This window comes from Podarcis liolepis, assembly GCF_965112155.1.
Source record: "Podarcis liolepis genome assembly, chromosome: 10".
Classification (NCBI taxonomy): Eukaryota; Metazoa; Chordata; class Lepidosauria; order Squamata; family Lacertidae; genus Podarcis; species Podarcis liolepis.
The window spans coordinates 13,016,025-13,031,841 of NC_139562.1; the positions used below are offsets into that span (position 1 = coordinate 13,016,025).

Sequence of the window (15,817 nt, forward strand, 5' to 3'; positions counted from 1 at the left end):
AAACTTGTAACAAGGCTTTGCTGGAGATTTTAGGGCTGCGTGTTCCCTTCCTTTTCTATTGGGAGTTGCTGGAGAAGTGGACACAATAAACATGACCTCTCCCAAGCTGACCAGGCCAGACTCTCTCTAAGCAGGACCCTGGACAGCTCATGGTGAGTGCTTCTGGCTGAGCTGTAAAGGATGTTGTTTCAGCAGAGTGTTGGGGACCATGGAGCTGGATGTGCTGACAATGGGAGGAAAAATTCTCCCACCATTTATTGGGGAGACATCTTTTTCTTTCTCTACTCACCCCTTTCCCCTCAGGTCTCCTTCAAATGGCAGCAGCAACTATGGTGGCTGCCAGTTTGTATTCTCCACAATCCCCTTCAATTTTGCGTTCTCCAAATTGACCTGGACAAGGTGTGTGCGCAGGGAATTTCAGCTCACCTTAAATTCCAAGGGCTTCACATTTACCTCACTAATCTTTATTCCAGCCATGGAGACAGGCTGTGATGGCCTGGGAATCTGATTCAGAGCCTGAACCTGAGGAATCCCAGCCTGCACAGGAGTCCCCGCCTCCAGGGCCGGATGAGCTGGGACAGGGGCTTGAATCTGAAGGGCCCTCACATTTGCCGGATCCTCAGGAGCAGACACCAGCTGAATCCGCTCTGGCTCCGGAGGTGATCGAGGACCCATTGCCTGCAGGTGCTCCTCTCCCAGCCCTGTCAGTGGAAGGTGAGGTTGCCCCTGGGTCCAGTAACCCTCCAGCCTCTCCTGAGCTGCAGAGGCTCAGGGCAGAGAGGCGGAGGGAACAAAGTTCTCTCAGGAGGAGTGCTCGCCTCCAGGCCAGGGGAGGCGGGTCACCTGTGGACCGGGGCTGCCCTATGCCTCGGAGGAGATAAAGGCCAGCCCGCCCAGTCCCAGGTTGCGGGAGCAACGTCGTTGGTAACCTGTTCCTGCCGGCACCCTGACCTGCTCTCCTGAGTTCCTGACCACGCCCGACTCCTCGCTTTGGACCTCGCTTTGCCCCTGACGGACAGCCTCCTTACCTTCGACCTAGGACCGGACTTAGACCATGCTACACAGTAACCCCCACCCCAGGACCAGCACACAGGCTGATGTTATCGTCTCCTTCTTGTGGATGGAGAGCTTGGGTTGAGCACGGTGGCTAGCCTGAGGCCACCTGGTGAGTCAATGGCCGGGGTACCTCTTGAACCGGGCTTTCCTCAGCTTACACTTCCAGCTACCAGACTACACCCTGTCTGCAGAAGAGCTTCTTTCTCCCATCTCACCTCTGTCATGGAGAAACTGAAGAAAAGTGTTTTTTAACTTTGGCTCCCCATTTCACACTGCGTAAAATATTTGACAGATGGCGCTGGGCCTTCAGCCAAGCTGGCTGTAGCTCGATTCCCTTTGGCGTTTGCTGGCAGGGTATTTCCAAGATGGCGTCCGCCTTCCCCCTTACGTTCTGTTCCTTTGCTCTCCACCTCAGATGTTTTTCTGGCTTAAGATGCCCAACATAATTAGCTGTGTTTGTTTCCTTCCGAAACCTGTACTTTCTTCTCCTCCTCCTCTCTCCCCCACCCCTTTCATAAGAACGCCTTCATTTTCACGTCTGTTTTGCCTCAGTCTTTTATTCTGGCTAGTTCCATAGCCAAAAGAAAAACTGTACATCACTGGATAATTAATGAGACTTTTATTATCTTTGTAAGAGTATAAAGAAATCTTCAGCTGTCAGAAATGGGATACGTGTGTGCAAGTATATGTGTTATATACTGCTGGGAAATGCATGAGGGGGAAAAATCCAGCAGAGTAGAAAGTCTGGTTTTACTAGCCGGATAAATAATTCCATGTGCTTTAGCTTTCAAGTTAAGTTCAGCCCTGGAGATCTACTGCCGGTCAGTGTTGACAATATTGAGTTGGATGGATTGGTGGTCTGGATTGGTGGTCTGTACAGCAGTTTCCTATACCTCATATCTACGGGACCGCCTCTCCTGGTGTGCCCCGCAGAGGATCTTAAAGTTCATGAATAACCATGTTTAGAGGTCCCGGGCCCTAAGGAAGTCAGACTATCCTCCACCAGGGCCAGGGCCTTTTCAGTGATGGCTCCGACCTGGTGGAATGCCCGGCCCCATGAGACTAGGGCCCTTCAGGATTTAACCTCCTTTCACAGGGCCTGTAAGACAGAGCTATTCCACCTGGCCTTTAATTTGAATTCAGCCCGATCTTTTATTTCCCTTCCCTTCTCTTCCCTCCCCCTCACCTTTTATGAAGATCACCTGCTCTGAGACCCCACAGCTAATTCTCCCCTGGCCTCCTCGCTGGTCCAAGTAGGACCAGTTCAGCCATCTAGCCCTGGGGATTATCTAATGCTTATTTCCCCTAAACTGATTTTTGATTTTTATTGTTATTCTTGTTTTTACACTGTATTTTATGCTGCTTTTTATAATTAAGTGTTTTAAATTTGTTGTTAGCCACCCTGAGCCTGGTTTTTGAACCAGGAAGGACGGGGTAGAAATAAAAATTTATTATTATTATTATTACTGCAATGTTAGCAGGCAAGCAGCAGTCACAAACCTGACTGTCTTCAAATATCTGTCATGTGCAAATCTGGGAGCAGCCTTGATTTCTGTTGATCCAGAGAGCTGGGTTAGAACTAATAGGTGGAACTTGTAAGGCAGCAGAGTTCAGCTGTCAATATTTCAAATGGGATGAGCGGTTTGACAGTGAACTAGCCTGCCTTGGGAGGTGGCAGGATCTTTTATGCTGACAGCATTTAAGCAGAAACTGTGCAGAGAGCTGTCAGGGAAGCTGGAGTTGTAGATTCTGTGTTGTAGGTCCTGAGTGGAGCAGGGGTTGGGATAGATGGTCTCCAGTGTCCCCTACAGTGCAAAAATTCTGCGATTGCGTTCCAGTTTCCCAAGTGTTTCGTTGGAAAGGTTCTATGGCTGAATTGGCCAGTAATGGCAACTCGTTCTTTGATTTAATTTAGGCTTGTTTGGTTTTCTGGTAACCAGCGTGGGAGATTTGGTGGTCACCATTACACCCCAAAACAAAATAATTCAATGCAACTTGGGGGAAACAATCTGTTACTTAGGATATAAAATTAGGCACCATCTGCACCATACATTTAAAGCAGCATCATACCACTTTAAACACTCATGGCTTCCCCAAATGAATCCTGGGAAATGTAGTTTGCTAAAGGGCTCTGAGTTAGAAGACACCTATTTCCTGGGCAGAACTGCAATTTCCTGAGTGGTTTAACAGTCAATCCTTCTTCCAAGGGAACTCTGGGAATTGTAGTTCTGTGAAGGTAATGGGATCTCCTAACAACTCTCAGCACCCTTAGCAAACTACAGTTCCCATGCTTCTTTGGGGGAAGCCATGACTATTTAAAGCGGTATAATACTGCTTTATAGTGCAGGTGGGGCCTTAATTTGCTATTGAGCTCATGCGGCAATCAATGGCTCCTTAGTTTACCAGACCCAGTTATGCACACTGCACTTATTGCACACTGCATTTAAAACCAGCATGAACAATCACAGCCGCATCTAAACTTACCTGTGCTTTTCTTAAAGTCTGCATTCAAATCTTTCTAAATAAGACCTTATTTACCTGTTGATTCTTTAGTCGAGTTACAGTTTTGGAAATCTAGCATGAGTTGATGGGTGCAGCTAATTTTCCTGCTGTGAATGTAATTAAAATAGTTTGCATATTCCGGTGTAGCTTAGTAAGAAAGAGAGTAAGCTGTAACCCAAAAAGCTACCTTTTCAAATAGCTTTATTTTGTCAAGTGTTCACCAGGTAAGTCAATTTCGCTATGCCTCCAATCCGCAATGCGGAGGTAATAATAAAAGGCTGCCTTCTATGGATGCTGTAATGATTGCAGAAAACAAACCTTGTAACTGGCAAGGAGAAAGCTGAAGCAACAGTCCCAGTTCAAATGAGCCACTACACCAGGCATCCCCAACCTGCGGCCTTCCAGATGTTTTGGCCTACAACTCCCATGATCCCTAGCTAATAGGACCAGTGGTCAGGGATGATGGGAATTGTAGTCCAAAACATCTGGAGGGCCAGAGGTTGGGGATGCCTGCACTAAACCAAGGATTGAATTAGCTTAATGCAGTATGAGAAAGGCCCCTTCCACAACACCTCAGAGGATAAAGCAATTATGAATTGCATACGTTGAAAATCCAAATGAAACTACGATACGATAATCTTTATTGTCATTGTCCCATACAGAACAACGAAATTTAAAAAATCTACGTCAGACATTCAAAAACCAACAAGCCTGCTATCCCAGCTATCCCAGCCTGGTTAACCCCCTAGAAACTCTGATACCCCATAATTAAATACAATATACTCCCATAGAGACTACCTTACACTGTTGGCCTCCACAGTCACTTATGGACTGTTAAAACCGTGTTTATGGAAGGTAATCTTACTCGGTTAAGAGTCGTCAACAGGCTCATCTCAGCTATCTGCCAATCTCCCATTCCCACCACCCTTCTGAGTAATACCCCTCCCCACCTTCTCACTATATAGAAGGATCTGGCAACTTCTGTTTCAGTGTATCTGAAGAAGTGTGCATGCACACGAAAGCTCATACCTAGAACTAACTTAGTTGGTCTTTAAGGTGCTACTGGAAGGAATTTTTTTATTTTGACTATGGCAGACCAACACGGCTACCTATCTGTAATCGGCTACGAGTGATCGCCAAAGTAAAAGAAAGGTCTACCTCCATGGTTGGAGTCAGCCATGCTTCTTCTGAATTGCAGCTGCTGGAAACCACAGGAGGGAAGAGTTGTTCTTGTGCTCAAGTCCAGCTTGCAGGTTTCCCATAGGCATCTCATCTGGTTGGCCACTCTTGAGACCAGGGTGCGGGGATAAATGGACCAATACAGTATGATACAATAATCTTTATTGTCATTGTCCCATACAGAACAACGAAATTGAAAAAATCTGCATCAGACATTCAAAAGCCAACAAGCCTGCTATCCCAGCTATCCCAGCCTGGTTTGCCCCCTAAAAACTCTGATACCCCATAATTAAATACAATATACTCTCACAGAGACTACCTTACACTGCATTTAAAACCAAAATCGCATTTGGATAGAAACTGTTTCTCAGGTGGCTAGTCCTAGTCTTTATAACCCTGTACCTTCTTCCAGAAGGCAGAAGCTGAAAGAGATCATTTCCGGGGTGTGCACTATCCTGCACTATCTCTGCAGCTTTCTTGTGACACCTGGAAGCATAGATTTGGTCCAAGGTGGGAAGAGTGCACCCAATTATTCTCTCTGCAGTCTTTACAACCCTGGACAGCATTATTTTTTCCATGACTGAGTTGCACAGACTGAGTTCCCAAACTGAGTTGCACTTCACTGGTTTCCTTGCTTCCAATCTTCCACCATTGTCTGTGCTCATTTTTTGAAGTTTGAATCTGCAGTCATGAGTACTAGAAACTTGTAGCCACCTCAACTCTTCCGAGTGCCTGGATCCAACTTTTAGAATGACTTGTTTAATTGTTTTGTTTTCAGCACAGACAAGAGGAAACCTAGGCAGTAAAGCAAGCTGGCTTGAAGGTAAGGACAAATTATTTTAATTGAATTTACTTCTGAGTAATTGCTCTTTGGGAGGGGGAAAAAAAGGCAGGTATGCTAATATGCATTAGTGTACACATTAGTGTATGTATAGTCATCTGTCTTGTTTTGTTTTAATAAAAGGGTATGTTGTTGTTGTTTTAAAAAAATGAGGTATAATTTTGGTAATGTTCAGTAAACACCTGTGTTTGTCAGCAGAGAGAATTCCTAATCAGAACAGGCAAGGATATGTTCGGTTGTTGTGATCCTGTTCCTGGACTTTAATTGCAATTTGTCTGAATGGCTGGCTATTTTAATGTGATCCTTTATGACTTTTGTGTAAAATGCATTAAGTAAAATAAATAAATAAATGAGAAGGGGTTTCCTATCAGTGATAAGCTCAGTGGTATATGGAGGGAGATATTTCACCTGAAATCGTAGTAACTTGTATATGCCGCACCTCAATAAATATAGTTTAGTTTGGTACAGTGGAACCTTGGTTCCCAAACTTAATCAGTTCTGGGAGTCTGTTCGATTCCTGGAATAGTTCGGGAACCAAGGCAAGGCTTATGAGAGCCAGTGTGGTGTAGTGGTTAAGGGCGGTAGTCTCGTAATCTGGGGAACCGGGTTTGCGTCTCCGCTCCTCCACATGCAGCTGCTGGGTGACCTTGGGCCAGTCACACTTCTTTGAAGTCTCTCAGCCCCACTCACCTCACAGAGTGTTTGTTGTGGGGGAGGAAGGGAAAGGAGAATGTTAGCCGCTTGGAGACTCTTTAAAGGGAGTGAAAGGCGGGATATCAAATCCAAAACTCTCTCTTCTCTCTTCTGATTGGCTGCAGCAGCTTCCTGCAGCCAATCAGAAGCGGTGGAAGCTGGGCTGGGCGTTCGGCTTCCGAAGAACGTTCAAAAACCGGAACAATTCCTTCTGGTTTTCATTTGTTTGGGAGCCGGAACGTTTGGCTCCCAAGGCATACGAGAGCCGAGGTTCCATTGTACAATGTTTCATGGGGCAGGAACAGATAAACTGGTTGAGTGAGAAAAGTTCTATCAAAGAGTAAAGTGAAGTGAGTTTATTGCCTATAGGTGGCACCCAAGCTGGAGAATAAGTATATATACTAATAATGAGCTCAGGTTTCCCAAGTATGGATCCTTAAGTTATCAAAACTGCACCACCGGCACATAAGAGGCTGTTTCAGGTTTTCAGTAGTACAAAAGATCCCTGGAAGCATGGTCCAATATGGACTGAGCAGGGTCTGTGGCCTTAGAGTTCTTATTGGCTGTTGGAGAGCAGGAGGGGAGGGGACAGAAAACCAGGAGGGAGGGAAAATGGAATAGAATGCCCAGAAAGAGGGAATGGCTGGGTGACTGGCTGGGATTCTGGACAGGAAGACTCCCAACATGCTGCTTTTTGTTGCAAATCCCATCGACCATATTTTTCGCTCCATAAGATGCACTTTTTTCCTTTTAAAATCCAAGGGGAAATGTCTGTGCGTCTTATGGAGCGAATGTGTGGTCCCTGGGGCGGGAGGAGGGGATGACCTGGGCTTCCCCCGCCAGCCCCACAAGCTCCTGAGCAGCTCTGGGGTAGCCCACGAAGCCTCCGTAGGGCAGCGGGGAGCCTTCATCCCGCTGCCCTGGGGAGGCTTCGAGCGGCTATTCCTGGCTTTTGCGGGAGGTGGGGGAAGGGACAGAGCAAGGCTCTCTCTCTTCCCCCACCTCCCGCAAAAGCCCCCAAGAGCCACATATTTTTTTTCTTGAATCCCCCCCCCCCAAAAAAGTAGGTGTGCCTTATGGTCAGGTGCACCTTATGGAGCGAAAAATACGGTAATCTCCTAAAATGACAGTGTTGTGAAGCCAGACATCTTCATACAGCCACGCTGGATTTGATGATTACACCTACAAACACTGCTTGTATGTTTGTGTGTGGGTGTGTAATGGTCATTGTGCAAAGTCATTGTGATGCCCGTCTTTCCCTTCTCTCAGCTTGCGTGTTTGTGTGTTTGCAGCCTCTTGAGATTCTCCTGTTCAGGCAAATGGAACCATGATGGTTCAGTGGATTCAGCAGGAGAATTTTAAGAGAATCTGCCGCCTGAGGTGGCTACATCATGCTGCCTAATGGTAGGGCCAGTCCTGATCCACCAGGACGGAAACACAAAGTTGCGAGCTGAGCAATAAAAGCAATGAACGTGGTGTGAACAATATCCAACACAACTTTTCTTAAACACAATTTTTGTTTGTTGTTTTGCACTGACTTCAAATACCCCGACTCCCCTTATATCTTCAGCCCCTCCTGCTGCCACAAAAAGGTCTGGCTGCATGCCCATGGCTGTTCTTCAAAAGTCTTGGATTCTCTGGACTGTTTTCTAGCCCAAGGATTGCCAGTTTGGTGTCCTCCAGATGTGGCTGGACTCCAACTCCCACCAGCCCCAAACAACATGGCCTATGGTGAGGAATGATGGGAGTTGTAGTCTAGCAGAAGCTGGAGGACACCACATTTACTACCCCAGCTAAATTCTCTGGTTAGCAAGGTTGCCATATTTTGAAGGGCAAAAAAAGAGGACCTCTACTTTTAAGTATGGGTCACTATGACGACTCTACTCATGAAAAAGAGGACGTGTCCTGGAAAAGGAGGCCATATGGCAACCGTGGATGGCTCCCGTGCCCCACTAATCCATTTGCCGAACTGGGAAAGCTCTGTTTTTAGTTTTAGTCAAAAAGATGAGAGCTGTACGGCAAAACTTTTTGGTTCTTAATTCACAGGCGTCAATAGAGCCAGAGAGAGACTGGAATGAAGGCTCCATTTAAGGAGTACCGACTTTAATTTCCACGTCAAACAACTCTTTTAATGATGTTCAGAGAGCTTTTGAAGCTATTTTCTTTTCCATACAGGTCAACCGTTCAGTTTGCCCGGTGGTCAGCTTTCTGAACTGTTAACGATTCGCATTTCAATGCGAACATAAAGATCATTATGTTAAAATTGGCACACATCAGGGTTCTCCTGGTATTCTACCACCAGTTGAGATTTTAGGGGCTGGAGACATTCAGGGGGTTGAGAAGAAACCCAAAGAAATCATTATATTCTGCTGAAGGTAACTGATTTTCCCCCGCCACAGGAACTGTAAATGAAACGTATATATTTTGCATAATGAAACAGATGACAAACTGGGCCAACCTATCTATTAATGAGACTCCTGTAATGCTAGAATGCATGGACGTGGGGAGTGCGTGAAGAGCAGAGGAAATTATTGCTCTGATCATAATTTTTTTTTATAAAAAAAACCTCCAATTTTAATCAAACCCTCCTCTGGGATCCTTGAATTCTCTGGCGCCTTCTAATGCCCAGTGTAATTTGAATTAAGAAAAAAGAAAGAGGGGGAAAAAGAGAGAGAGGACGGGGGGGGGGGGGAATGTAAAGACATTCTAGGTTAAGATATAAAGGCTTGTTTTAAATCAACTCATTCAGACACGAAACATATTATTAAGTAGGGGGGAAACTTACCGGTAAGGTGTTGAAACAGGGTTTGACTTATGTATATTAACTTCCCACCCCCTGGGAGATGGCGCAGAGTGGAGTGTCCTGCCAGCTGGACTGATTGCACAGAACTGTTCTCAGGCAGCAATCCTATTCCCGTTTACCTGGGAGTAAGACCCACTGAACTTGGAAGGGTTTTCTGCTGAGTAGACCTGCATAGGACTGAGCTGTAAAATTCCCCATTTAGGTGTGAAGAGAGTTTGGCTGCATTCAGGTCAGTGGTCTGTTCTGCCTTACTACAGAAATGAAAATATGGCACTCACCACAGTGCTGAAAACGATAGGAGGGGCAGTCAATTAAATAATTTTAAACTAGTCATATACCTTATAAGTGGCACAGCAGCATGCGACAGCGGCCACAGCTCGGGAACGGCTTCGACTGGCCGGTTAACCAGGGGTGGGTAGACGATGGGTCTCAAATCCTTGGTGAGTTAGGGACTCTGGCAGATTGAGCAGACTGGACTAGAAGTGGGTCCAATAGTCAATAATGCAGTTTCTGCGCATGCTGTTGGCAGACGGGGCTCATCTTCCTGGGACAGGAGCCCATCCAGGAAAAGGAAAACTGTAATACTAAACCTACTCTGCCTTGTGGGATATATTTAGGAGAAGAAAAGGCTCAAGAGAAAACCCTACACAAATCCAGCATGCGGTCCCTTAGACAGTTGGGTGGCACCTTGTCCGCCTCCTTCCAGCAACTCCTGCAGCCAAAAGGTAAAGGGACCCCTGACCATTAGGTGCAGTCGTGGATGACTCTGGGGTTGCGGCGCTCATCTCGCTTTATTGGCTGAGGGAGCCGGCGTACAGCTTCTGGGTCATGTGGCCAGCATGACTAAGCCGCTTCTGGCGAAACCAGAGCAGCACACGGAAACGCCGTTTACCTTCCCGCTGGAGTGGTACCTATTTATCTACTTGCACTTTGACGTGCTTTCGAACTGCTAGGTTGGCAGAAGCAGGGACCGAGCAATGGGAGCTCACCCCGTCGCGGGGTTTTGAACCGCCGACCTTCTGATCGGCAAGCCCTAGGTTCTGTGGTTTAGACCGCAGTTCCGCCCGCGTCCCTACTCCTGCAGCCAAGCTGGTGCCAAATAGATTGCTGTACTTCCTTTGGATCACATCAGCGAGACTGAGGTGGGGAGCTGTCTTGTTGTCTGGGCAGTCCAGGACCTCCATGCGCGCTGCCCTGGCTTGTTTTCTTTCCAGTTTTTGTCTTTGTGTGCCAGGTTTTGTCCTTTAAAGCCCACGTACCTACGGGACCGCCTCTCCTGGTATGCCCCACAGAGGACCTTAAGGTCCACAAATGACAAATTTTGGAGGTCCCAGGTCGCAAGGTGGTTAGATTGGTCTCAACTAGGGCCAGGGCCTTTTCAGCTCTGGCCCCAACTTGGTGGAACGCTCTGTCACAAGAGACCAGGGCCCTGCGGGACTTGACATCTTTCTGCAGGGCCTGCAAGACAGAGCTGTTCCGCCTGGCCTTTGGTATGGACTCAGTCTGACCCTTATGTTTCCCTCCCCTTATGGTTTTGATCTATGGTCTACTTTTAAAATGAGACTGCATTTTAAATTGCATTTTAACCTGTATTTTAAATTGCCCCCCCCCCCGTATTATGTTTCTACTGTAATTTTACTCATGTTAGCTGCCCTGAGCCCGGCTCTGGCCAGGGAGGGTGGAGTATAAATAAAATTTATTATTATTATTATTACAAGCAAACACACACACACAAACAAACCTGTTGATACACATACATACACACACATACATGAAGCTCTAATCCTCATCTGCCTGTCCCCCACAACCCCACATTTAATGCTCCTTCTGGGCAATGCACCAACAGCAAATCCAGTTATAACCGAGGTCATTTTGAGAATCCCTGCCAGTAAAGACCCATCCGCTCTTCGCGAAAAGAAATAATAAAAAATGAAATAAAAAATCCTGTGCAAAGCAAAGACCATTGTGTTGTGCTTCCCGCCTCCCCTGTAGTGAATCTTATGTATGTAAACATTCAAACAGCCTAATTAGAGCCTTATTATTTTGAGAATGATTATGCAAGCAGGATCCCAAATCGGTCGGAGCCTCCAGCCTAGCTGTGTTTTGAACGAAGTGCTCTCCCTCCCCTTCCTGTTGTGATGTTTGAATATATGACTTGCTTACTGGGTTCTGAACTTGAAGACCTCTTAGCCCATCCGGTTGCTTCGCCTCAGAAAGGGTTTGCAGAGCTGGAAAAGGGCAACCGAAATTATCAAGGGGATGGAGCGACTCCCCTATAAGATAAGCTTGCAACATTTGGGGCTGTTGAGTTTAGAGAAAAGGTGACTAAAGGTGGGGAGACATGGCAGGGGTAATCACTTCTCCGTACAAGGGTGTGTCCAGCATTTGTCAGAGTAGACCCACCGAAAAATAATGGACTTGGCCTTTTCATGCATCTTCTTTGAGTAAAACCTAACTGGACACAACCCAAAGAACATAGTTGAACTGCAGAATTCGCCCTCACACGCTGTAGTGATGACCACCATCTTGGGTGACTTAAGGCTGTCAGCTCATCATGATGGTTATGATCTCAGAAGCACAATGCCTTGGAAGGCAAGTGTTGTTGCACTCGGGTCCTATAATTAGCTGGGTCCAGAAGGCGAGACATTTCTGTTGTGTGCCACCCCACATGGGAAGACTCTGTTGTAAACAAAAATCTGCCCTTTTCCCCTTATGGGGTATCCAAGAGCCCATATAGAGTCCTTACGTAGGTTCCCTATTGGTAGGAGAAAATAACAGAGGCCAACCAGAGAATATTGAGAAGCAAAGCAGCTAGTAAGCTTGATCTTTATTGATCTGTTGCAACAGGGTGCTCCCCTCACCAGCAGGAGAGAGGAGCAACCCAGAACAAAGGTGTGTCCACCCTTATATAGACATTTTAAATTCCCTCCCTGGAGTCCAAGACCACCCCCAGAGACATCATACCTACATCACAGAAAGGGCGGTATACAGCAGAAATCTGAGTGCGTTGTTTACCTCCTGTCTGCCAGGTTACCTGTTTAATGGTCACTTGACTGGATTGCCTGGGGAGCCTGGCCAGTCTTTTGTAATGATAAATACTTAGTTCCTGAGCCAGGTCACAGGCTCACACCCTATTCATATCTTAAATGTGCCCTTAAGACAGGATTTGTGAGGAAAGAGACAATTGGGAGGCTTTTCCATTTTCCTTTGAACTTGCAGAGAAAATGAAATATACTCAGAGTCGAGAGTGGATTCCATGCTCTTTATTCAGCTCATAGTGGTGAGGAGGAATGAAAGTTTCCCCAAAATATCTGCTTTATATACATTATTTACACAATGGGCTGTACGTGATTGGCTAATTCCGGAATTCTCCTGTAGGCCAATCAGGTTGTGGATTCACTTGAATCTGGAGCCGGATTGGGTGGCTCCTGCAGACCAATCATACTGCTGCATTGTTCTAGGACCAATCAGACTGCAGCATTCTGAATCCTATTGTTCTAGCACCAATCAGACTGCTGCATTTGGATCCTATTCAACTCAGTACATAACAGAAAACATTTGGTCAGTTTGGGAATCAAAAATGGTATCAGGTCGGTCTTCCTGTGCTGATCTATGTACGTGCTTGGTTGGTACATTTATGAACATTTATTATATAACTAAGACCTTAAAATTCTTATCACAACAGCTATCTGTTAAATTGAGGCTGGCGTCTTCCCTGATCTTCACTTCATCTTTCAGTACCTCCCCAAGACTTACGGTACCTTTGCACCCAGACCTTTGCTGGTGCCAATATCTGATCTATTCATTGCCTTCCTGTTCTCTGCTTATTTTATTACATTCTGTTTTTTTATTAATGCATTACATGTTTAATTTTGCACACCACCTCAAGCCTGTTGTGAGTTAAGGTTGGGTAGATAGATAGTTGGCGGAATTCCTCGTGTGTAAACAGCCTCAGCCTTGTGCTCTCACAAAGGCAGAAGTCCTTCTCTTTGTCCAAAATATACTTACCGGCTCTTTCACCCCATGCATGCTAGACGGCACGTGTATGCGAGGACTAGAGGCAACATTGTTGTTGTTGTTGTTATTGTTGAGTTGCACACAAATGAATGAATAAACCAGCAAGATGAAGCAGGAGGAGCATGACACAAGGTCTCCAAAGCCCTTGGACCTCAGAGCTAGCAATGCCTTTGAAGACTTTCTTCCATGTCTCTTTCATGATTCATTGCTCATGCGCTTGGTAGTTTTATTCCATGACCGCTGGTGGGTCCCTCGGGGATTGTGGAGATCTGAAAGTTATTGTTGCAAATATGGATATTGTCAGTATGGAGGAGTGGGGTGGTGGAGAGGAAGAGTTCTAAATAAAACACAATGCCACGGCCCTTCAAGTTGTTGTTGTTGTTTCTGTTGTTTGGAGAGACGCAAAACAACCGTTGCAAGAGCTGCTCGTCCTTTTGTGTTGTGTTGCTTTACATTTTCTTTATTGTTTAGCCCTGTGAAATGAGATATCCCAGGGACATGAAACCATGTCATCAAAGAGCTCAGAAATCCATGTGTTGATAGAAACAAGTCCGCATATCAAAGGCATTTCATCCTGAGAGATAAGAGGCTTTGTCCTCCTCCTACCCAACTTGGCTTCAAAAGACCCTCTGCCTCCTTCAATCAGAGGAAAGTCCAAAGTTGAATTAAAATGTTTCTCACACAATGGCTAGCGTAGTTGAGCCATGCCAGTTTCATGGACTGTCTTGCAAGAAAGTGCTGTAGGACATGTTGCATCCAAACACTTTTGATTTTTTGCAGTCTAATGAGCCAGGTTGATTAAATGCTGTTATTTGGTGTTGTAGAGCCAGGACTCATCATCCTCCAGGAATAGAGGTAGGGGCCTCAATCACTTGGCCACTATATCCTCTTCAAGAGAAAGGAGCAATTTTGTTAAGTGGGGCTCTTGCAATAAAAACCTTTTAAATCTACTTTGTAAAATTAAATATTATTCAATCCACATATGGATATACATGCAACTTTCCTTCTTATTAGAGTTGACACTGGGCACTGAATGTCCAAAGAACTGGGGTAGAATTGGAGCAGAATGCAAAAATTGAGCAACTTGATGATGTCAGGTTACAGAATGGGCTGTTTCACAGCAAGGAATGTGACAGAGAGCTGCCATTTTGGGCGACAGCCCCTTCTTTCTAATAATGTGTAATTTTACCTTGGGTGCTGGTGAAATTTATTGAGATTGCTGGACACATGGAGCTCCAAAGTATGGTTGATTGGGTCTTTTTTTTTTGGGGGGGGGGTAATAACTAGGAGCAGAGCACATGATTTCTATGCAGAAGGTCTAGAGTTCAATCTCAACCACCCCAAATCGAAAGATTCAGGTCATGATATGGGCCAAGAGAAACACTACCAGCCAGACAATATCGACCTAGTTTTTGGGAAGTTAGGCATTTGCTGAATTGTTGCTCTCTGTGATATGTACCCTGCCCCAAGATCAATTGAGATCAATGGTTGTTCTGACATTTGTAGTCCAAAACATCTGTAAGTGAAGCCTGCCCTATAGATTGAAAGTAAAGAGCTGCCATGATGTTGTCCGTGTAGAGCATTGTATGTTAAACTGTTCCTACGCAGGGGCAGTGATATCTGCTCCTTATGCCATTCTGATCTCCATCATTTTTTTGACCCCAATTATCCAGCGTAAACAAATGAAGAGGAAGTGTGTGGATTCGGTATGACTCATTCAAAACAGAAGGCGAGGAGCGCACTCGTATCAACGCATTCCAGGACTTGCTAGCGTAGCACAACTAAATTCAGCAGCGCTGTGATATTGATTTGATTAAAAATGGTTTAAGACTTGTAAATGTCACTGGAACTTAGCAAAATGAACGTTATTAAATCCTTCTGGTGATGGGGAAAACTAACAAAGGGATTTGCAGCGGTTTCTGTAATTAATTGCTCTGTCATGATTTATATTAACTTACAGTATGACTCCATTAGCGCGGACCTGTCATCTCTACTCAAGGAACCACCAAGTAATCACTACCACATTAAAGAATAAATTAGTTTTTGGCTGGGAGCCTAGTTGTGGAATGTTTCATTTGTGTCTGCCTTAGACATATGTACCTAATAAAAGTTGGGAAGAATGAGTTAAGGCACATATACATCAACGTCCTTCGACCATATTTTAGAGACAATATGATCGGCATTGTTCATTAGAGCTAATGAATCACTTTATGCCAATTGCATTGCCTCATTTTCTTCTTTTTTCTCCTTTTTTTGGTGAATGCCTTTAGGTGATCCATGAAGCAAAAGACGGATGAAACAATGAGTCTTCCCCCTCCCCACCCCTGAGAGATTTCTTTCCCCTCCCATTTGTGTTTTGTGGCCTGTGGTTGTAATAATAACTTCATCTGGTTTTGGTTAACACTTCATTACCCTGGGCTTGGATAAATTATCCTCTTGGTCCTTTTCCACTTGCAGACACGTGGGGGAAGCCAAGGTCTTAGCTGCTACTTATTGCCGATTAGGAGATTTGTAAGGTTCTATCAAGACATCAATGGCTTTGATAGTTGGGATATATTTTAAATGGTTTGCCCTGGGTTCTTCTTATTCTCTCCCTCCCCTTTCGTTTGGTGCTCTGCCTATGCTAACAATTGTTTCCATACCCACACAGGCTCCTACGACCTTAAGAGAGTTCAGGTGTTAAAGCTTTAACTGCCTTTCATTTTCTGCTTGGGCGAGGGTAAATT

At 45.4% G+C, this 15,817-nt stretch overlaps 1 long non-coding RNA gene across 1 annotated transcript; it reads left to right on the plus strand.

The window, feature by feature from the left end:
- Positions 1-1,078: 1,078 nt before the first annotated feature.
- Positions 1,079-14,952, plus strand: LOC310687103. Its single transcript, XR_014516222.1, has 3 exons — positions 1,079-1,165; positions 5,516-5,560; positions 14,765-14,952. It is a non-coding gene; the product is annotated as an uncharacterized lncRNA (long non-coding RNA).
- The last annotated feature ends 865 nt before the right edge of the window (positions 14,953-15,817 follow it).